We start from the raw sequence: 24,037 nt of genomic DNA, 5'->3' as shown, positions 1-24,037 counted from the left end.
TTGAGAGGAACTACAGGTATAATAAGACGTTCCATTGAGAAAAGGGGACTAGGTAGCTGGTTGAAGAGTTACCATGACATTTGTGTTGGCAATTTCCTATGAGTCTATACAACTTGTCCAAAATAAAAAGTTCACAAGAAGGTTGTCGGTTCAACCCATCATTCACTCCTCTTCAGAGAAGCTGATGTCAATGCTTTAGCCATAACACATGTTATTTTTACAAAATGCAATTTATTTAATTTGAAAATCTCAGTAGGGGCTAGGGTCAGCTTCACTAATCACTCATCACTTTTTAAAATTCGAACTGGATTCTACAGAATATGAGCACTATACCACAAAAGTGAAATTGGAGCACATGTGTTAGCTGACTTCTAGACACAGATCCCTCAGACTCGACAAAGCTGCCAAGAGATTTATGGCCCAGCCCAGAGCTATTTAGTCACTTGAGGGAATTATCTTTGTTTTAACTCTTCTCCTTGTACACTGCTTTCTCTTCTCTATGTTTTCCTATCTCCTTTCACCACTTTACTGGATTAAAAAGAAAAGAAAAACCAACCAGTCACTTCTTGAAAGTTGCTGTATTTCTTCTCTAGAAACTGGACCAAAGACAACTCATTGCATATCATGGATGTGAGATGTACTTTCTTAGGGATTTTTCTTTCTGTGGCTGGCCTGAGGTTGAAGCAAACTCTGACACACCATCTCTGTTCACTCTCTTCTGAGATGATCAGAGAAAGAGGTTGCATTTTAATGCACAATTGCTGTTAGGATCTGCAGCTTTGTACATAGCTGGCTGGCTAGCTGTATTATGCCAAAGTCAATCTGATTTTTATGGGGAACATCAGTTATATAAGATGTTAGTTATAATGAGAAGAGAACACCAGGTAGCTAGTTGAAGAGTAACCATGACATTTTTGTTTTCAACTTCTTTTTTTTTTTAAGAGGTCCTTTGTTTCTTGAGTCCTATTTACTTTGTCATATCTTCTTGCATTTTGAATTTAACATCCTCATATCAGGGACACTATGTGCTGTTTGTCTTTCTTATCTGGGCTTATTTTGCTCAACATGATTTGTTCTAGTTTCATCCATTTCCCTGCGAATGCCATTATTTTGTCCTTTCTAATGGCTGCATAACATTCCATTGTATATAGGTATATATAGGTACCAAAATTTTTTGATTCATTCATCTGTAGTGGGGCATCTGGTTTGTTTCCATATCTTGGCTATTGTGAACAGTGCTACAATAAACATGGAGGTGCACGTGTCCCTGTTGCTCAGGGTAGATGCCTAGGAGTGGTATGGCTAGGTCATAGGGAAGATCTATATTTAGCTTTCTGAGGAACCTCCAGACTGTTTTCCAAAGTAGTTGTATTAGTTTACATTCCTACCAGCATTATAGCAGGGTTCCTCTTTCTCCACATCCCCACCAATATTTGTGGTTGTCTAAATTTAGGATATAGGCCATTCTGACTGGGGTAAGATGGTATCTCAGTGTTGTTTTTATTTGTATTTCCTTTACGGTCAAGGATGATGAACATTTCCTCATGTATTTCTTTGCCATTTTTATCTCTTTTTCTGAGAAGTCTCTCTTTAGCTCCCTTGCCCATTTAATGATTGGTTTGTTAGATTTGGGAGGGATTATTTTCTTGAGTTCCCCATATATAATGGATATTAGTCCTTTGTCTGATATATTGCTGGTAAATATGTCTTTCTTGTTTGGTTGCTATGTTTTTAGCTCTACAGAAACATTTTATTTTAAGATAGTCCCATTTGTCCAGTCTCTCTCCAACTTGTGACCTTGGGACTCTGTGCAGGAAGTTCCTGCCTGTGCCTATAACTTCTAGTGTCTCTCCTGCTCTGTCCTGCAGTAGTTTTAGTTTCAGGTTTGATGTTAAGGTCTTTAATCCATTTTGAGTTGATGTTAGTGTGTGATGACAGGCTGGGGTCCACTTGTAGTTTTCTGCATGTGGCTGCCCTGCTTTCCCAGCACCAATAGTTGAAAAGGCTATGTTTTTTCCTACTCTAATGTTTTTGGATCCTTTGTCAAATATCAGTTGTATGTGGTTTTATTTCTAGGTCTTCTAATCTATTCCATTGGTCTTCAGGTCTATTTTGGTGCCAATAGCAAGCTGTTTTTGTTATTATGACTCAGTAGTAGAGCTTGAAATCTGTACTGTGAACCCCCCTGCATTGTTTCTTTTGCCTAGAATTACTTTGGCTATTCTCAGTCTTTTGCTGTTCCATATGAATTTTTGGATTGTTTTCTCTATTTCAGTAAAGAATTTCATTGGGGTTTCAATGGGAATTGCACTGAATTTGTATATCATTTTTGGCAGTACAACGATTTTCACAATATTAACTCTGCCTATCCAAGGACGTGGAAGTCTTTCCATTTCCTGGTGTCCTCATTGATTTCTTTCTTTAGGATTTTATAGGAAGAAGTCCTTCACACCTTTGGTTGGGTTAAGTCCTAGATTTTTTTTGACATTATTGCAAATGGGGTTATTTTCCTGTTTTCCCTTTCTGCTTGTACATTGTTGGTGTACAGAAAGGGAACTGATTTTTGTACGTTAATTTTTTATCTTGTTACTTTAGCCAAACTGGTTTATTAGTTCTAGGAGTGTGGAAGTAGAGTTTTGGGGGTCATTTAGGTATAAGATCATGTCATCTGCAAATAGGGATAGTTTCTTCCTTCCCTGTGTGGATCCCTTTAGTGTCCTTTTCTTGCCTTTTTGTTCTGGCTAAGGATTCCAGAACTATATTGATGAGTGGGCATCCTTGCCTTGTTCCTGATTTTAGGGGAATTAGTTTCAGTTTTTCCCCATTTAGAATGATATTGACTGTTGGTCTATCACATATGGCTTCTATTGCTTTAAAGAATGTTCCTTCTATTCCTATTTTCTCCAGAGCTTTTAACATGAATGGTGTATTTTGTCAAAAGCCTTTTCTGCATCAATAGAGATAATCACATGGTTCTTGACCTTGGCTCTGTTGATGTGGTGAATTCCATGTATTCATTTATTTATGTTAAACCAGGCTTGCATATGTGGGATGAAGCCTAATTGATCATAATGTATGATTTTTAAATATGTTTCTGGATTCTGTTGGCTAAAATTGTATTGAGTAGTTTCATGTCTGTGTTCATCAGAGAGATTGGTCTGTAGTTCTCTTTTTTTGTTGTTGTTGTTGGATTTTTGCCTGGTTTGGGGATGAGTGTAATATTGGCTTCATAGAATGGGTTTGGGATTGCTCCTTCTGCTTCTATTTCACAAAATAGCTTGAGGAGTATGGGTATTAATTCCACTATAAAGGTCTTCTAGAATTCCATTGTAAATCTGTCTGGGCCTGGGCTATTCCTTATTAGAAGACTTCTGATTGCTTCCTCTAATTCATTATACGTTATTGGCTTATTTAGTTGATTTATATCTTCTTGGTTCAGTTTGGGTAGTTTGTATTTCTCTACAAATTTTTCCATTTCTGCTAGGTTTTCCTTCTTTAGTGAATATAAATTCTGGAAAAAGTTCTTTATGATCATTTGGATGTCTTGGATGTTCGTTGTAATTTTTCTTGTGGCACCCCTGGTCTTATTGATCTGGGTCTTTTCTCTCCTTTCTTTTTTTGTTAATCTTGCAATGGTTCTGTCAATTTTATTGAATTTTTTTTAAGAAACAGCTTTTTGTTTCATTAATTTCATTTATAGCTTTCTATCTCTATCTTGTTAATTTCTGCCCTTTTGGTTCTCTCACTCCATCTAGTAAATATAGGTTCAATTTTTTTCTTGCTTGTCTAACAGTTTTAGTTGCTTTGTAAGATTATTTACTTGTGCTGCTTCTACTTTCTTGATATGTGTGCTCAAAGGAATAAACTTGCCTCTTAGGATGGCTTTTGCTGTATTCCTGAGGTTCTGTTGTGATGTATTTTCATTTTCATTTGTAAGAACTTACTAATTTCTTTCATTTTTTCTGTGACCCAGGTGTTTTTCAGAAGCATGCTATTCAACCTCCATGTATTTGAGTAATTTCTTCAGTGTGCTTTCTGGTGGAGAACTAGTTTGATTCCACTATGGTCATATAGAAGACAAGAGATTATGTCAATCCACTTGTATTTGTTTAAATTCTTTGTATGAACTATGATATATTCTATTTTGGAGAACTTTCCATGTGTATTTGGTTGTGGTTGGGTGTAAAACTCTGTAGATATTGGTTAAGTCCAGTTGGGATATGATGTCATTTAGTTCAGAGGTTTTTTGCTTATACTCTGTTTGTTGACCTGTCCTTTGGTGAGCATGGTGTATTAAAGTCTCCCACTACTATTGTATTTGGATCTATCTTGTTCTGCAAGTCTGAGAGTACTTGTTTAATGCATATAGGTGTTCCATTGTTTGGTGAATATAAATAAATGATTGTGATATCCTCTTCTTGGATTCTTCCCTATATTAATATGTAGTGACCTTCTTTGTCTTTCTATACTGATTTTAAGAGAAATCTATACTATCAGATATCAAAATGGCAACCCCTTCCCTCTTGCTAGGAGCATTTGCATGGAAGATCTTCCATCCCTTCTCTCGGAGTTTGTTTTCATGTTTAGCTGTGAGATGCATCTCTTGGAGACAACAAAGGAATGGATCTTGTTTTCTGATCCCTTTGAAGCTCTTTTCCCATTAATGTTTATGGTTATTATAGAAAGATGTGTTGTGTTTAGCGCCATTTTCTTACTTTCCTGCATTTTGCTTCTTTCCTTTTCCTGTGCTTACTAAACTGATCTCCTAGTGATTTCTGTCTAATGTGGTTCCCTAGTCTTGATTATTTTCTTTGGGTTATATTCCTCCTTGTAGTATTCTTTGTGGTGTTGGCTTCTTGTTCATGAATTCCTTTAATTTTTCTTTATTATTAAAAATTTTAGTTTCTCCACCAAATGTGAATGCTAGTTTCACTGGATATACCAAGCTGGGTTAACAGTTGTTGGTTTTCAGGGCTTGGATGGTACTTTTCAAGGCTCTCCTTGTGTTGAGGGTTTGTGTGAAGAGGTCCACAGTGATTTTAATTTCTTTTCCACTGCAGTATAGCTCATTCTTTGATTTTACATCCTTTAAAATCAGCTCTTTACAATTCAGGTCTAGTGTCTTTGCTCCAAAGTGTCTAGAAGTGTTTCTTCTAGGATCCTGTCTACTAGGTGTTCTATTTGCTTCTGTTATGTGGGTGAGGTTTTCTCTTTGGAGATTGGGGAAATTTTCTGTAATAATCTTATTGAATAAATGTTGTTTCCCTCTTTGCTGATATTCCTCTCCTTCACTGATCCCTAGGCAGCTTAGGATCCTGGTTGGGGTACACTTGCTTGTCAGTTCCCAGTGGGCTGGGCCACTTTCCAGTTGCTGGAGCTGATGTGCAATTCCCAGCTCCACTCAGCCAGGGACCTGGGGCCGAGGCTGCTCAATCCCCCGCTCCAGCACACAGGTGGGGCTGCTGGAGCCCACGTGCAGTTACAGGTGGGGCTGCCTTCACAGGCTGCTGGATCTTATGCAGTTCCTGATTTCAACCAGGGACCAGAGGCATATGCCGCTTGATCTCCTACCCAGGGCATACAGGTGAGACTTCTTCTGACCAGTAACATAGGCAGGAGAGGAAGAGGTTCAGGTCAAGCCCTGGGGGTCACCACCAGCGCTGGTCTCCTGTGGGGGGTGGGTTACTCACTGATTCTGGAACTGGGTAAAGGCTGTCCACAGGTGCTGTGGCAGGTCTATGTATCAATATACTGTACTTCGCTGGTTGCCCATTGCCACGAAACTCCCATGCGATGATTGTGGGCTGGAGCTCCGGGTCTGGGTTTCACGGTACCTTGCCTCTGGTCTCTGTCTCTGTCTACACTGTCCAGGTCTGGCACTGTGGGAGTTTTCTGCATTTGGGTTCTATGGTCTGCTTGTGATTCTGAGCTCCCAGGCTGTTTGCAACTTCTTAGGAGTCTATATATCTTGTTCAAAATGAAATTAATGAGAAGGTTGTAAGATCAACCCATTATTTGCTCCTCTTCAAAGAAAGGATACCAATGCTTGAGCCAACCCTGAAAATATTCCTAGACCCATAACATGAAAGGGTGTTTGGGGTGATGACAGGAGCAGGTAAGTGATGTGAATTCATTTAAAGTGAATGAGAGGTGAGTGGGCAAAGAAGGCAACTCTGCACATCCAGGAAGGAAGATTTAGCCAGGCACCATGACTCACACCTGTAATTCTAACTAAGAGTCTGAGATCGAAGGCATGTATTTTGAAGTCAGCCTGGGCAGGGAAATCTGTGAGACTCCTATTTCCAAACCACCACCAAAAAGCCAGAAGTAGAGCTGTGATTCAAGTGGTAGAGCATGAGCCTTGAGTAAAAAAACTCATGGACAACAAACACCCTGAGTCTGAGTTCAAGCCCCAGGACTAGAACAAAAACATAAGAAATAGAAAAAGAAGATTTACTAGCTCCTTTGGCCTAACTTTCTTTATCTACAAAATAGGAGTGTTGATTGGAAAGCTCAGTACAACTGTAGTAGTCTGTCCCTTGGAACATTAGTAAATTAAATAAATAATCCAAGAAAGAGAGAAAATAATTTATTTGACTGCATTTCAGTTTTAGATCAAATAGATGCATTCTCTACTTTATCTTGGGGAATTCAAATAAGCAGAGTAAGGAAAGATTTTAGAGATAATTGTCTCCCAGACTATTATGAATTCTATTCATTGTTACACTGCACACATTTGATCATTGTGATTCTATTTCTTTCCCAACCTCCAGTCTGCTTGCCAGAGCTTTTTATCTGAGTGGGAGTTGGCATGACGAGTTGTCTGCCTTTATTGGTCCTTCTTTCTGCATAAACCACATTGGAAAATTTTAAAAACCTAAAACACTGTGCTTCAGACTTTAGAGCTGCCTTGTCAATTACACTCGGGGAAAGAATGCTTCCCTATCTTGATCTGACTTTGCCCTGTAAGATTTATTGCCTGTGGAAGACTCTAGATCACTCCAGTTCATATAAACAGGAAACACAAATTCAAGTAAAGGAGATTACAGAGAAAGTTGGAATAAGTCAAGCACTAAAGGTACAATGTATAAGGAAAATTAGCATGTTGCTAGATTTCTTCCCACTTAGATTATGTGATTCTGGATTTACAGATAGCGTGAAATTTTAGATAGTTGATGCACATCAGATCTAAATAGGAAGCTCATAAGTCTGAAGTTAAATTATGGGGAGAAATGACCTGTACTAGATAGTAGAAATAAGTTTGTAATCTGCCTGGGTTACATCCTCTCATGATAGTTAAGATCTGTAAACATTAGTTTTTTTTTTCCCTCCAGAGCGGAGAACCAAACTCAGGGCCTTGCACTCACCAGGCAAGCACTCTTCTACTGAGCTAAATCCCCAACCCCAAGCTCTGTAAACATTAAAGTGGTGCAGGAATGCAATCATCATCTGAGCAAGCCAGAATGTGATGAGGAATGAGAAATTGAATTTAAAGACAAAGAGACTATATATATATAATGTATGTCTTATCTTTAGACATATAAGTCATGATTTAAAAATTGGAGTTATATCCTTTAGCCATTCCAAAAATATTGTATTTTCTTAACTGCTGCTATAAATATATGCATCAGATCATAGATATTCTCAGTGCAATGGTTACAAATGTTACCCAAATGTGGCCCTTACACTTTTCAGCCCTGTATGTATATTCATGCTTAGCAGTAGCAACACAGTATTGCTTTGAGATTATACTTTCAGTGGATAAGATGTAAACATATTTTTAGAATGTATTTGATGGGCAGAAACTTTGTTTTTGAAAACTCTGATGAGTAGGAGAATTAGGTAGGAATGTCATAGACATATCAACAAATAACAGAGAAATGGCGCTGTGGCTCAAGTGGTAGAGCACTCTCCTTGAGCTGAAGAGCTTAGGGACAGTGCCTAGGCCTAGAGTTCAAGCCCCATGACTGACAAAAAGCAAAAAAACAAAAACAGAGAAGCAAGTCCTATTTGAGGTGTCCACAGTTACATGAGAGACAAATCAACAAGATCTAAAGATAAATGACACATAGTTAAACTGCTGTATGTTCTGAAATTTTTAGAAAAGGCTTCCTGAAAATGTGATTTGAGCCAGGGGAGAACTAGAAATAGAGAATAGGTAGAGAAGAAGGAATAGTTTTTACCAAGTCAAAGAAATAGAGCAAAAGCAGGTGTGTAATTTTTTATGGCTGGATGATTGAGCTAGAAAATACATCCTGGTCACATCAACATTGGCCTTCTGTGTCCTATTAAGGATTCTAAATTTTATACTGAAAGATACATGGACACAGAAAGACTTTAAGCAAAGAAAGTAATATGCTTGGGTTTTCCTTTTCAAAAATTCACCTAGTTACATAATGGAAGAATTGGAGTGGAGTGAGAACAGTTAGCAACCTGTTGCAGGGATTCAGATGATAAATGGTAGAGGATGAACTAAGAGACTGTCAATGGGAGAAAAATCATGGAATCAGCAGACAATGAGGAGGCAGAACTGACAGACTTGGATGATGGAGTAGACACGTGGGAGGAAGGGAAGATGAAGTGTGCTTCTGGGTTTGGTAAGTAGATGGACTATAGTATCGCTCGCAGATTCTGAGCATGAGAAGAATTGGAAGGTGGTCAATATGGCTTTTGACATGACTGACTGTAAGGTATCCATAGAGCATCTAAAAGTGAGTCACTCATGGCCATCAGAGGCTCCAGGAGAGGGGCTTCCCACTGGATTAGTGTTATTGGTTGCTGGAAGCTGTATATTTAGCAAAGGAGAAGGAGGAGTTTGACAAAGGAGAGAATTCCTTCTGAGGGAAGTGTAAATAAACTAAGAGGTGCCCATAAAGGAATGGAAGGGGAAGCAGCTAAACACATCTACAGTACTGCATCAATAAAGGTGGGAGGAACTGAGGGAGAGGGATGTAACAACAGATAAGGCAGAAGCAAGAGCAAGTTTCCTCCCACTAGATTCAACAACCTTACAAGAATAGCTCCAAAGGGAATACCAGGAAAGGAGGTTAGGGTATAATTACAGGCAGTTTGGTCAAACACGTTCTGCGAGTAAAGAGCACTTGAAATGTCTCGAAGAGAGGACAGTCCTCTTTTAAGCTGAGGTTTATGGAATGAATAAATTTTGGTAATGCTGTTGGCAAAGGATTTCAGAACACAGTTGAAGACATGTCTCAGAACAAACAAATAAAAATTGTTTTCACTGACCTAGAAATAAAGTAGTTGAGACACATCGAGAGATATTTTTGTGATGGCTTCTGGGTTCTCCAAAGAGGAAGCAAAATTGTCAGTTGCCAGAAAATGAAAGTAAGTGAGATGAGGAAAATTAGACTGGGGTAAAGGTTTCATTCACACAAAAATATTTGTTCACTATCCAAAATGTGTCAGCTTGAACCAGAAATTGAATCTAGTTGGTCACAGGACAGGAAGGTTAATTTGTCTAGAAGAACCATCAGATTTAGAATTTGTTAAAGACATGAACGGCTGCAGACTGTAAGATTCTCCTAACAAAGCAGGAGTTTGTAAATTGCTAATCGCAATTCAATATGAAGAAAATAGTGTCTGGGTCAAAATGGGAGATTAACTACAAATAATTAAGGATCCAGAATTGAATATCATGAGGGATCACATCAGAAAGATAGAGGGAAGATGGAAGAAAGAGCAATGAGTATTGGTAAGATATTTATAAAGTGAGATAAGAAGACCTTTATAGAGGATGAAAAACAACCTCTAACATGTGGGTCTCTGAGATGGAAGGGAAGATCTACAGAGGCAAAGTAAAGCTGCCATAAATGGAGGAGGTTTATAAATGGAGGAGATAGATACAATTTAGAAGATAAATTGATAATGTGATCACAGGAGTAAGTTTCTGAAGTCAAGGCAAACATGGAAACATGATTAGAAAGTAAGAAGAGGCTAAGGTACTAGAAGTTTCATACCTGGGGACATTACAATGAGCAGCAATTGTGGCTATGTATAAGAGTTAAGAGAAGAAACAGACCATCCCTTAACAAAAACATGGACTTTGAAGGATAAATTCCTTTATACTGGAAAGGCAATGCATTTATCTGAGAGGAGAAACAGACATTGAAGGGGATAAAGGAAATCTTTGAGATGTGGTCTATAAGAGAGATGATAGCACCCCATTATAAAATAGATACGCAAGATTTTATTTTTTTAATTTTTTTTTGCCAGTCCTGAGGTTAGGCCTGGGCTCTATCCCTGGGCTTCTTTTGCTCAAAGCTAGTACTCTACCACTTGAGCCCTGGTGCCATTTCTTACTAGACACTATAATTGAAAATGGATAGCTTGTCAGGGAGGGGAGTCAGGAAGGAAAACTTGGAGAAAATGAGTGAAGAGGTGACATAGTTCAAAAAGAAATGCATTCATTACCTGACTTACATGACTGTAACATCATAATTATATAAATGTACATCACCATTACAATAAAAAAGAAAAAATAGATACTTTCAGAAATCAAATTGAAATCAACTAGACACATTCAAGAGATATAATATTATAGACACTAATTTAAAGGAAAGCTTAAGAAAATTACAATATTAGATAATGTGCTTAGTTCCTGGAGGTTATAAAAAACTATATGTTAAAAATCCTAAGCCACAAATACTTTTATACAGAGATAGTACAAATCATGTTTTGTTAGGTATATTTTCTATGAGGTTGTTACAAAATATTCTTTTGGGAGAATATTTTAATATCTTTAAGTACTTGTACAAAGGAGTTGCCATTCACTGAAACAGTTTATGGATGCAGTGCATCTTGGTCAATGTCACCCCTTTCAACATTTTCACCCACCTCTCCCAACCCTTAGTTATCTTAATTTTAGGCTATGTACTGACTTTTCTTGCCTGTTAACAAAGTAGTTTATGTATACAATGCATCTTGATATGTGTCTTCACTTCAACATCTTTACCCTGCTTCAACCCACCCCTTTCCCTTATATTTTTCAATTCTGTAGTATTTATAATGAATTTTTTCTTGCATTCTCCTCTTTTTCTGCTTCATTCTTCTACCCTTGGTCCCACCCTATCCTCTTGTAAGTACCCATTTCTTGGTACTTATGTTGTTAAGCTTTAATTTAGTCTTTCTAAAGAATTATGTATTTATGCTCTCCATACAGTCTATTATACTTCCGTTAATTCATTTGTAACCCCCTGCTTATCACCCAGTATATTTACTTGTAGATTAATAGGCACATTCTACATACCACAATTGAAAGAAACCATGCAACCTATGTTTCTCTAGGTCTGGCTTACTTCACTTAATATAATTTTCTTCATTTCTTTACAAATGGTACAATATCATTCTTTCTGATGGATGGGAGTAGAATTCTTTTATATCTCTCTATCTATCTATCTTTCTATCTATCTCACATTTTCTTTATGCATTCATCCATTGAGGGGCATCTGGGATGATTCCATATCTTGGCTTTGGTAAATAATACTGCAATGAACATGGTTGTGCTGGTGGCTTTAGTATGACCTTGTTTTTCTCTCCCTCAGCTACCAACAAAATATACTTTTGATAAGGCTTCTTGTGGCAGATAAGCTCTCACCCAGGAGAGTAAAGAATAGAGAAAAGCTATTTGGAAGAGTTGATTCTGCTTTCAAGTAAAAGACAAAGAAAAGGGAAATGGTGTAGTTTGTTGCAAGAGTACATTTATAACATCAATTAGCCCCTTCTTCCTTGTTCCCCATTATTCCTGGTACCATCAAACAGGCACGACTGGGAAGAACAGGGAAGAGAGGTATATGAATGGGTGATGGGGAGAAAATAACATTATACAGGAAATAAGGGGGGATAGTAATAGCATGAGTCCTGGAGAAGCTGATTTGGGGGAAGGGATAAAAATGACAGATGTAAAGGGAGATAAATCAGATACATTATTGGTGAATTATTTCAGCAACTTCTGAGACTTTCCTATGGAATCCTAGTTTCCTACCACTCTGCCCAGTTGATGGCTGAGTGAGAAAATGATGCAAGTAAATATCAAAATATCACAAATAGGAACAAAGTGAGAGGAATTGCTATGATAAAGATGCCAAAGGAAGGGGAAGGACAGTAAGAGGAGACAGAGTCCCCAATATCTGTATGTTTCTATTGTACTTAGTATTGGTATTCTACAACATGAATATATCTCATATTCCTACTGTTCCCACTCCCCTGTGGTCTCTAAATTGTGCAACTGCTCATGTTTATCTCCACTGGAAGCCAAGAAGATCAAAAACAAAATGTTGACCTGTTGTTATGAGATTTTCAAAGCATGCATTTGTGGGAGAAGGCAGCAAGGTAAAAGAGTAGAAGCCATCTCCATCAGACTCCATAAATGAGGAGCATCTGGATAATAAAATAAAGGCATATTTTAAAAGAAAAAAGTAAGGGAGAGCACACTGAGAAATACAAAAAAGAAACAGGACAGCTGAAAAGTGTGGCAAATGAAGGGACAGAGAAAGTGAGAAAACAACTTTCTCCAACTGTTTTTCCCAGTTGTCTCTGGGGTGGGAAGAGGAGAAGCCATTGCCCGCATCACAAGCTAGGCCTGCCTGGTGTCCAGGGTAACAGACTGCCAGACCTAGCTGTGAGGAAGCCCATGCTTCCTGAAAGCCTCAACCCCCAGAATGGGGATTTTGTGAGACAGTAAATTCTCAAGTGACAAGGCGACTTCAAGAAGACAACCTTTTGCTCCTTATGTCTCAGAGAGTTAAATTTAGATGCTGTCTTGAAGAAGGGCCTTTCCGATTGAGACAGAGGGTCATGTCAGAAAACAAAGATTTTTTTTTTAAGTCTATGGGCCAAATTCCCATTTGCTGCCTGGGTCCCTCCATTTATGTCCCCTGAGGCAGCACACAGGCTACCTTATGGGCTGGCAGGTATTCTGTGAGTTCAGCATCTGCACATGGAGCTCTCAGTCTCCAGTGACAGCAAGTCTCCAGAGCCACCAGATAGCTCCCAGATGGAGAGTTCAGATTAGAGAATTCAGATTAGAGAATCATCAGTTTCAATTAGCTGCATGCAAAGGGCTTATAGCCAGACAAGGGTAGAAATTGAGCCACACCCCCAGAAACTTGAAAAACAAAGACAGAATCAGAAGACAGCCAAGAGAAGAAGCTGAAGAGAAGTAGCATAGATGGTGAAATTAAAACGCCAATGGGAGCTCAGCCCATGAACGCGTTGCCTCTGGAGACTTGCTGTCACCAGGGACTGAGATCTCCATGTGCAGATGCTGAACTCACAGAATACCTGCCAGCCCATATGGTAGCCTGTGTGCTGTGTAAGGGGACACAAACAGAGGGACCCAGGCAGCAAATGGGAGTTTGGCCCATAGACTAAAAAGTACTGTGTGACCAGCAATGGCTTCTAGTACACAAAGAAAGAAAATTTCTAAAACAGAAACAGCATAGAATTGGAACTGATCATGGAAAAGCCCTACCCTAAACCCAATATAACCCCAATCCAAGGAAATAGAAGAGATCTTAGCTAGCTTTCCTCTATCTGACTGGTACTGAAAAGACCAGGCTTGGGTTTCTGAGCATGTGAGCTAAGGTTTGGCTGTTGGCTATATCCCTTAGTTGGAGGGCAGGGGGTGGAGGGGTGGAGTAGATGGATAATTATACTTCAATCTTCTCACTACACAATCTTGCTGAGTACTATGAATGTTTTAAATTGCAGAAATAAGTGGTGCAGGGGGGATCCAAAAGTTCCTAGAATATATTGGAAATGAAAGCACAATGTCCTGTATCTAAGAACATTTGAGATATAGAAAAGATAATATTAAGAGGAAAAGTATAGCTCTATATGCCCACTGTATAAAAAATTAAATTAAAACTAAAAAGTAAGTCTTTCTAATGAAAAAGAGGATGAATAAAAAAAGATCCAAAATTTTAAAACTAGAGATGATAATGGGGATATTACAAAAAATACAAATGTGGGCCTGGGAATGTGGCTTAGCGTGCTTGCCTAGCAAGCATGAAACACTAGGTTCAATTCCTTATTACCACAAAAATAGAAAAAGCCAGAAATGGTGTTGTGGCTCAAGTGGTAGAACGCTAGCCTTGAGCAAAAGAAGCTCAAGGACAGTGCCTAGACCCTGAGTTCAACCCCCAAGACTGGCAAAAAAAAAATTAATAAAAAAACAAATGAAATAGAAAGATCATGAATATTTCAAAAAGCTATATTCAAACAAACTAAAAAATCTGGAAGAAAAGGGTACTTCTAAATGCATTTGACTTAAGCATTGCAAACTTCTTTTTTTTTTTTTTGTCAGTCTTTCGTGTGTGTGTGGGGGGCGGCCGGGAGGATTGAGTGGGGGGTGGGGGGAGGATGGGAAAGGATGGGAAGGGGAAACAAAGGAGGAGGCTACAATGCTTGATAAGAAATGTACTCATTATCTTGCCCATGTAATTGTAACTCCTCTGTACAGTATTTTCACAATAAAAATAAAGAAAGAAAGAAAGAAAAACAAATGCATTTGAAATTGCATACCAAATACATACCAGGATTGAACTAAGAATATACAAGCCACTTAAATCGATCTATAGTCTCTCACAAAGAAAAGTCTGATGGATTCACTACCAAATTCTACCAATCTTTTAAGACCTAACACCAGTACTTTTCAAACTTTTATGTAAAATAGAAAGGGAAGGAACTTTGCCAAGCTCAAATCTATGAAGATAATATTATACTCATTCCAAAGCCAGACAGTCACCAAAAAAAAGAGAATCATAGACTACATCAATCTCTATGAATCTAAATGCAATAGTTCTCAATAAAATACTTTCACATTGACTTCAACAGCATATTAAAATGAGTACTCAGTGTCTGTGGCTTATGCCTGTAATCCTAGCTACTCAGGAGGCTGAGATCTGAAGATTGCACTTTATTGCCAGTCTAGGCAGGAATGTTCATAAGACTCTTATTTTCAATTAACCATAAAAAAGCCAGAAGCAGGACTGTGGTTTAAATGGTAAATGCTAGACTTGAGCAAAAAAAAAAAAATCTAAGGAATAGTGGCCTAGGCCTTGAATTCACATTCAGTACTGGCATACACATAAAAATGTCATATACCATGACCAAGCCGGTTTTATTCTAAGGAATAAAGATGGTTCTGCATATGTAAATCAATAAATGTATTACAACACATAAATATAATCAAGGAGAGGAACAACATGATCATCACAACTGATGTAGAAAAAGGGTTTTTTTTTGACAATTTCAACATCCTTTTCTGACAAATGCTCTGAGAAAGTATAAATATAAAGAACTTACCTCAATATATTCAATAATAAATGAGGAAAATTTGAAATCATATTCTCTAAAGTCAGTATAAAACAAGAATGCCCACTCTCCCTACTTATTCAGTATAGTAATATAATTGCTAGTCAGAGCAATAAGGTAAGAGAAATAAAATAGATCCAAATTGGGGGAGAGGGAATTCAAAATATTCCTATTTGCAGATGATGTAATTCTATGCTTAAAATGCCCTAAAGATCCTTCCCCAAACCTACTAGATCTGATGCTTTTTGTAATATGGAAGGATATAAAATCAACATAGAAAAATCAGAAATTGAAAGATATCCAATGCTTCTGAATGGACAGAATCAATATTGTAAAAATAGCCATATTACTGAAAGCAATTTACAGATTCAATTGCAATGGCTAACCAAATCCCAAAGTTACTCTTTAGAGAAATAGAAAAATTGACCCTAAAATTCATATAGAAACATAAAAACACTAAATGGAAAAAGCAGAACAAAGAAAGGACACATGGAGGAATCACAAAACCAGACTTCAAATTATACTAACGAGCCACTGGTGTAAAAACAGTTTGGTACTGGTACAAAAACAGACCTAAAGATGAGTAAAACAGTGTAGAAGACTTGGGAATAAAAGCACATACCTAGAGCCACCTAAATTTTGTTCAAGGAGCCAAGAACAAAAATGGAAAAAAAAAGACAGCTTCTTCAATAAATGTTGTAGGAAAATTGGTTATCTTCATGTGGAAGACTGAAACTAGACCTCTGTGTCTTACCATATACAAAAATCAACTCCAAATGAATCACAGATCTTAACATAAGACCAAAACCTTTCAAACTACTTCAGAAAACTATAGTGAAAATTCAAGAAGATAGAGGATTAGGCAATTATTTTCTGGATAGGACTCCAGTTTTTCAGTAAGTAAGAGTAAGAATGGACAAACAGGACTTCAACAAATTAAAAACTTTCTGTACCCACAGAGTAGGAGAAAAATCTTCCCAAAGTATTCAACAGATAAAAGATTAATATAGCCGGGCACCGGTGGCTCACGCCTGTAATCCTAGTGACTCAGGATGCTGAAATCTGAGGATCATGGTTCAAAGCCAGCCCAGGCAGGAAAGTCCATGAGACTCTTATCTCCAATAAAAACCACTAGAAAACCGGAAGTGGCACTGTGGCTCAAGTGGTAGAGCGCTCGCCTTCAGCTGAAGAGCACAGGGACAGCACCAAAGCCCAGAGTTCAAGCCCCACAACCACCACCACCACCAACAAAAAAATAATATAAAAGAGATACAAAGTATTCAACAGAAAAAGATTAATATACAAGATATACAAAGATATACATAAAAACAGAATAAAGAACAGAGTTCAGGTAGTAAATAAGCAAATGAACAGTTCTCAGAAGGCAAACAAATGTTTAATAAACAGGTAAAGAAATATTCAACAATTATCATAAAAATGCAAATAATACATATTTCCCCACTGTTTGAAATGAGACTAGGGTGTACATCATAGCTATTTTAGTCAGCAATTAATTGAAACTTTTTCCAAAGAAAATAAATACTCAAATACTAGACATGTGAGAAAGAGCAGTTATTACTGGAGAACATTTAAGAATATTAGTGGAACCCTAAGATATGTACTCAAATGATTTTTTTCTTTCTTGTGATTGTTTCTAACACATTTACAAGATTATTTCTTTGTTGCTTCATATGTCCCTCCCCCACAGTATAACCTCTGCTTTCACTGTATTTAATGTCGGTATAATTTGTGGAGGCGAAGGGGAAAAACAAATCGTTTAAATAGGGATACAGGTGGACCCATTGCAACAATGAGATGTACAAGTCGTTATGTTGAAAACGAACTTTACAACTTTGGTACGGGGAGGCGGGGAGAGCCGGGAGGATGGGAGGGCCGGGGAGGATGGGAAGGGATGGGAAGGGGAAACAAAGGAGGAGGCTACAATGCTTGATAAGAAATGTACTCATTATCTTGCCTATGTAATTGTAACCCCTTTGTACAGTATTTTCACAATAAAAAACATGTATTTAATATAAAGATTTATCTTCCTAACCCCCCAAAAAAGAATATTAGTGGTTCTACAAACCATATTTGCTGTCAGGTTTCCATCTTTTACATGTTCTAATATTGATATTGAGATGGTTTAGGTGTTACTTTGCTTCACATTTCTATATACCTGCTTAGTGGTGTGAGGTACAAAACAAAGCACTTTTGAGACTATTGAAGGTTACTGCTAATTATTATGCCAGGAAAATAAATATAGGCTATCATATATACATAGTTAAAATTTAAAATATGGGCTTAAATTCCAAATTGTCCTCATTCTCTATGGGAAACTCTCAACTCTATTATGTTTCTCTTTCCATCTTCTAGAGGCAAACAGCATTGTGTAGGAGATGGTTCAGTTCCAGAGTTATTTGGAATGTCCACTGGGCCCCACTGACTTTCGACAAAGAATCATAAAACTACCAGTAGTGATGGCTGGGAACTCTCCTACCAGTCAATCAAACGACTTCTTGGCTCATTATACTCACAGTGAAACCACAGGGAAGACAGGAAGGGAGGAGAATGATTGAATTTAGACAGCTGTTCCCTTACCTTCTCTGCACCACTGAAATTTGTTTCACTTGATTACATCTGTTCAATATGAAAATAAGCCCCATGCATTTGAAATGCATCCTGCAAAATATCACATGTTTCTCTGGACCACATACGGGTTAAAATCATTTGGATTGAATTATGGCTCCACGTGAGCTGTCAAGAAAGTATATGCCAGGCCATGTTGGTAGTCAGCCTTTAAAAGGTTCCTAAAAGCAGCTTTGTCTCTTTATTTTTAACACTGGTCTGTACTAAAACCTATGTCCACCTCCTAGATGGCCCTTTATCACGTGCCAGGATAACTCCTGGAATGTCAGAGGAAAAAGCAGGGTGCAGTACCAAACAGATACAAGTAAGGAACAAAGGACATTTCTGGTAGAAATACACACTGACAAGTTTCCCATCTTGATGTGGAATCCACAAGACCACCCACACGGGAAGGATTTCCCCAACTCTAAAGGAAGCCCCTCCTCCTCCAAATCTGAGCTTTTATATTAAGTATCTTAAAATAGCATGTGGGGGCTGAGTAATCTAAACCTATTACTTACTCTGTTTCCCAGGTCATTATTAAGCAATGCATCCTTTAGAAGGAGATGGCTCTAGAAACCTAATGAATGCTTTCTCTGTTTCTGACTGTCACTCTGATGTCCCTTCTGCCAAGACACCTATCAGTAGGATATTGTGGTACAAGGGGAAAAGACCTTTTAGAACAACTGCATGTTTGTGCAACTAAGAAGTATTTGGCCCAGAGAAGGGCAATTTGAATGTTAGCTCTGCAGGGTACAGTGAACCCCCAGCTAAACTATGAAGCTGAAGCAAGACAAAGGGCATTAAGATGAGGTACCACAGGCAGTCCAAACAAATAGGAGACAACTCAAAACAGGCCCTGGGAGACAGGTCCACACTCATGGGTGCCTTCTGATGCTCTTGGCTCTTCCCTTCAGTCATTAGTTCATTTTCCTATCTGTTTGAAATCCCAGAAACATTTGGGTGAGATGCTAGACACATTATGATCCAGGATGCATTCATTTGGAATTGCCTTTCTTTGTATACCTTGAGATCCAAATTAAACTTAGTTACATTAACATTCACCAGCAATTAGTCAAATTCTCTGTACAGTATAAATATTTTTATCCTCTTGTTTTGCCAGTACTACAGATAGAACTCAGGGCCTGATGCTTAGTTGCTTAGCTGGCACTCTTCATTTTGAACCACTCCAATCTAGCTTAGGTTGAGTATTTTGGCAATAGAATCTAACAGACTAGGCGGGCTTCAAAAGCTTGGCCTCCTGAGTAGCTAGGCTAACAGGAAGGAAGCACTAGGCCTAACAATATTTTTATTCTTATAGCATATTTAGGTTAAAAATACTTTATTCAATACTTTATGTTTGATATTAAGCACTAAAAGATTTTGTGGGGTTTGTTTTTTTGGGGTTTTTTGTGTGTTTTTTTGTCAGTCGTGGGGCTTGAACTCTAGGCCTGAGCACTGTCCCTCAGCTCTTCAGCTCAAGGCTAGCCCTCTACCACTTGAGCTACAGTGCCACTTCCACACTAAAAGATTTTGACATAGTATTAACTAGAAACTTCTCTCTACATTTTCGGCCAATAGCTTATGTGTTTGTTAAAACTCTCAATGTGAAAGCATTTTCTGAGGAAATAAAATAGGTTTCAATTGTTTCTACTAGGAAAAGAGTTAGATATCTCATTAAAAGAAAACAAAGCAATATGAATTCTTTCTAAATAGTGTAAGTTGACATTAAAAGGCATCAATTTATTCTGTGGCTTTGTGGTTCTATTTAGAAAATAAGTAAGTCATTAGAATTTTTAGAACGAATCTTCTTCTTTGTAAGTGTAGAAGCAGCCTCTGACTGTGTTTACCAAGTATAGAGTGAAACAACATTTGGAAATTAGCCAGAAAACTTTCTCTAATGTGCATTTTGTAATATAAATGATCAAATACATCATTGTTGCCCTAATCTGAATTAATCAGAACTTGTTACTTAATTCTAGTTAGTTAATTCTCTGCTTTCAACCATTCCTTATTTAAATCTCCCACTCTAGTGTCATCAGACTTAATATTAACAGTTCTGTTAAATGTCATAAAATTTGAAAGGTAACTTTCAGCTGGGCACTGGCTGCTCATGCTGTAATGCTAGCTACTCAGGAGGAAACATTAGAAAATTAGATTTTTCTGGGCTGGGAAGTTGGCTCAGTGGTGGAGCACTTGCCTTGCATGCCTAAGGGCCTGGGTTTGATTCCTCAGCACCACATAAGCAAAAAAAAAGCTGGAAGTGGCACTGTGGCTCAAGTGGTAGAGCGCTAGCCTTGAGCTGAAGAGCTGAGGGATAGTGCCCAGGCCCAGAGTTCAGGCCCCATGACCGGATCCAAAAAAAACAAAAACAAAAAAGAAATTTAGATTTTTCTAATGTTACATGGAAGATCTGAAATTGTATGGAGATCTGAGGATTGTGGTACAAAGTCAGCCCCAGCAAAAAAAAAAAAAAAAATCTTATCTCCAATTAGCCACCAAAAAGCTGACAGTGGAGTTGGGGGCTCAAAAAATAAAAAAGCTGAAGGGCTTTGCCCAAGTCTGGAGTTCAAGCCCCAGTACTTGTATATACATACACATAAAAGTAACTTCTAATATTTTTTAGAAAAACACCTAGTGCAATTTCTCCATTGACAATAAAAGTACTAAACCCAAATCCTGACTTTCCTTAATACCCAAGTGCTAAAATAAACATGGTGTTGAAGGACCACTGTGGCTTACTGCTCTTCACTTACAGTCAGTGCTATTATTCTGATGAAGCTTAGTCTGCCATCCAAAAGACTGAAGACTAGCTTTTGCCTCTTTCCCAACTAAAAGAGAAATTGAACTGGAACTTAGTAGGATTAAAAACTATGATTAATCCTTTAAAATTCTATAATAAAAGTAAGGAGCAGCCAAATTCCAGTTTTTTCAAGTTAAAAAGATGTACTTAAAAATGATTTGTAAAGAATCTTCTACTCCATCCTAAAATGAACAGGTCAAGGGCTCTGACAAAGAAGGAAACAAGAAAACAGCAGATCACTTACCACAGGCTAGAAGGAAAGTCAGTATGGTAGACCCCTGAGCTTTGTGTAGGTAAGTTTCCTTTGAAGTTAACCATATGTGTCATGGCAGGTCTGACCACCCTGAGAGAAATGGGCCTACCCTTTGTCTTCATGTACTGAGTAGCTTGAGCGAATCATCTGGCCTCCCTCCTCAGTTTGAAATATGTAATTGAGGGTGATAATAATCATAAATATTACATTAAGGTATCCTGAGAACAAAATGAGATCATGTGTCTAGGTATTTGATCATGTCTGACATTAAGGAAGTATCATTTGTTACTTTTTCATAAGAAACTGTAGTGCTAAGAAATGTTTGGTAAAGTTAGTAAGTTTAAGATATTTATTGACAACCAATATCAAAGCTGTATTGAGGCTCTTAAACACATATATTTAGATGTTTTGTTAGCCAGAGACTTTCTTCTCTAACTACCACATCTTCTCTGGTTCTGACAATTTTCTTTCATTAATTTTCTTCCTTTGTAAAATTATGCATTCATGCTACTAAATAAATTATGATGGTGTATGAAATGTATTTTCCAAGTTCTACATGTACAGGAGAAATTTCATCTTCCACCATTTAACCTAGATGTTATTAATAAAAGTGTCTTTTCCATTTGTTAAAATGTGAACAGCAAATAAATCCACATATTTGAATAACCAAGCATCTTAATCTCCGAAGATATTGTCAAATTCCTACAGAGAATATAGTAGAAAGCAATATGTGGCAGTATTAAAATATTTAGGAATTTTCTAACAGTTCAGCCTATTATAGAAGTGGGTCAAGAATGCATGTTGGGAAAAGTTTCTCCCTGGGAAGACATGAATAGGAATCCTGTCCTTGTTTAAAAGGAAATTGTTTGTTCTATCCATAATAGATGATCTCTGATAGCTGGTTGTCCCTTCTTTCCCCTGCCCCCATTTCCCTGTAGAAAAGTTCTGTGGTCAGTGAAAAAGTTAGTAGAACTACATAGCTGACTTTAATTTTACAATGCATAATTACACAATTAAATTTATAAGAACAAGTGGGTCAAAAGCCTGATTTCACTCATCCTAGCCATACACTGTATTGACTGGGTTGATGATTGGTACCTGCAAAGTTCAAATACTTAGCCATTTCTTACTTATAATGTATAAGCTTTTGAAGGCTGAAAACACTTCAAAGATGAAGAATTATTCTGGGTGGTCTTGGAAGGGGGTTAGGAAATGTAACTAAAAATGACATAGCAAAAGGGGAAAATTTGGCAGGTTTCAATCTGGAAATGGAAAGCAACTTTTCTAAATGCATCAAGAGCTAACCTCATAATATCCAAAGGAAAATGAAAGATAACAGTGATGTGAACATAGTAGATGATGCATCCAAGGAAACATTTTAATTCCCCAAATATTATTAATGCAACTTTAGTCAAAATCAAGAGCATCAAATATAAAAACTATTTCATATTTACATTTTTGACTATGAAATCCACAGAATAATGAAGAAGGAACATTTATGTTTCAGACTACAACTAACATGTCATATTTGGAAACCTCAAAAGAGACAACCCACCAATGAACCAAGTCTAGAGATAGCAAGAAATCTTAAGTTTGTGCCGGTCCTATTCTCTGGCTTTAGTGGATACTTAAGCCAAGTGAGACCAAGGAGATCTATTTTTACAACTAAGGTTTGGGATTGAGAAATCATAAATCGTTTCTCCACTTCCAGCAGAGGTCTGAAGAATCCAGAGAGACTAAAAGAAAGCTGGGCCGGATACACTGAAACCTCCAAAAAGAGAGAGCAGAGAAGGGGAAGGATGGACAGAGAGCAACCAGAAAGGGCCAGCAAGAGCAAGATGGTGCTACTTAGGAGGAGAGCACAAGGCATGATGGGAAAAAGTTTCTCCCTAGGAATGAATAGGCATCCTGCTCTTGTTTGGAAGGAAACTGTTTGTTCTATCCTTAAGAGTTGGTCTCTGATAGCTGGTTGTCCCTTCTTTCCCCTGCCCCCACCTCTCTATATAGAAGTCCTGTGGTCAGAGAAAAAGTTAGTAGAACTATATACGCTGACTTTAATGTTACAATGCTTAATTACAAATCAGCAAATGGGGAAGAAAAAAGAGGCGTTGGAAGCTGGAAAGTGAATATGAGAAACAGAAGGAGAATGGTTAATGCATTCCCAGTTAAAACTGTAAGAAGAAGAGAAGGAGGAGAACAGATTTCAAGGGCCTAAGAGGGAGGAGACAGGATGACCTGCTGGGCTTGAGGATCTTGGGACATTTCCAGACACAAAACATATGGATGAGGAAATAAACAATACCAATTCCTATGGCTAAAATGAAAGGAGTTCCCCCATTTCCTGTGGAAAGTTGGCATGGGCTCAAAAGCACTGGTGGTGATTGTGTTTAGTTTTCTTTGCAAATGCTGCTCTGCCATAAATTGCTAATGCTAAATAACATTTTAAGTTTTAATTTGCAGTCTCAGTTAAGTTACAGAAGAGCTTCCTCTGTTCTAATTTTAGAATTCAACATTCTGAGAATTGGGATCCTGGAGGTGACAAGGCCAGGGCTTATCTGATTCATAGAAATCACATCTGTGGAGGACCCAACTCCTCCCATGGGAGTCAGTTAAGCAATGTGGTCCATACCCCATGTATCCCCAATAAGGTGATATCTTGGATAACTGGCCAAGGTCTAGGGTTGAGAAATGTGGATTTCACATCCCAGCTCTCTAGGCACATTAATGTGCAATCATATGAAATCTTGGAATTCCCTTGAGAGTCATAACATTCAGATTGCACTTGAGAATGTGCCAAAGGTGGTGACTTGTGCTCTCATATGATTGTTGCTATAGACATGGGAAGAATTATATTCCTTACTTCAATTCTTCAAACCTATCATTCATTCATTTTCAAATCAGTCTCTCTTTAAAAATGAAGTTCACTAAAAAAGATTGAAGTTGGTTTTACCCCAATCATAGATACTCCCAACATTACAAGGCATGATGCAGTGGTATGGGGTTTTAGAAACTACTAAAAATGT

The sequence above is a fragment of the Dipodomys ordii genome, unplaced genomic scaffold (assembly GCF_000151885.1).
Source record: "Dipodomys ordii isolate 6190 unplaced genomic scaffold, Dord_2.0 Scaffold28, whole genome shotgun sequence".
NCBI classification, from domain to species: Eukaryota; Metazoa; Chordata; class Mammalia; order Rodentia; family Heteromyidae; genus Dipodomys; species Dipodomys ordii.
The sequence above is the reverse complement of the archived record's forward strand: the minus strand, read 5'-3'. Positions refer to the sequence as shown.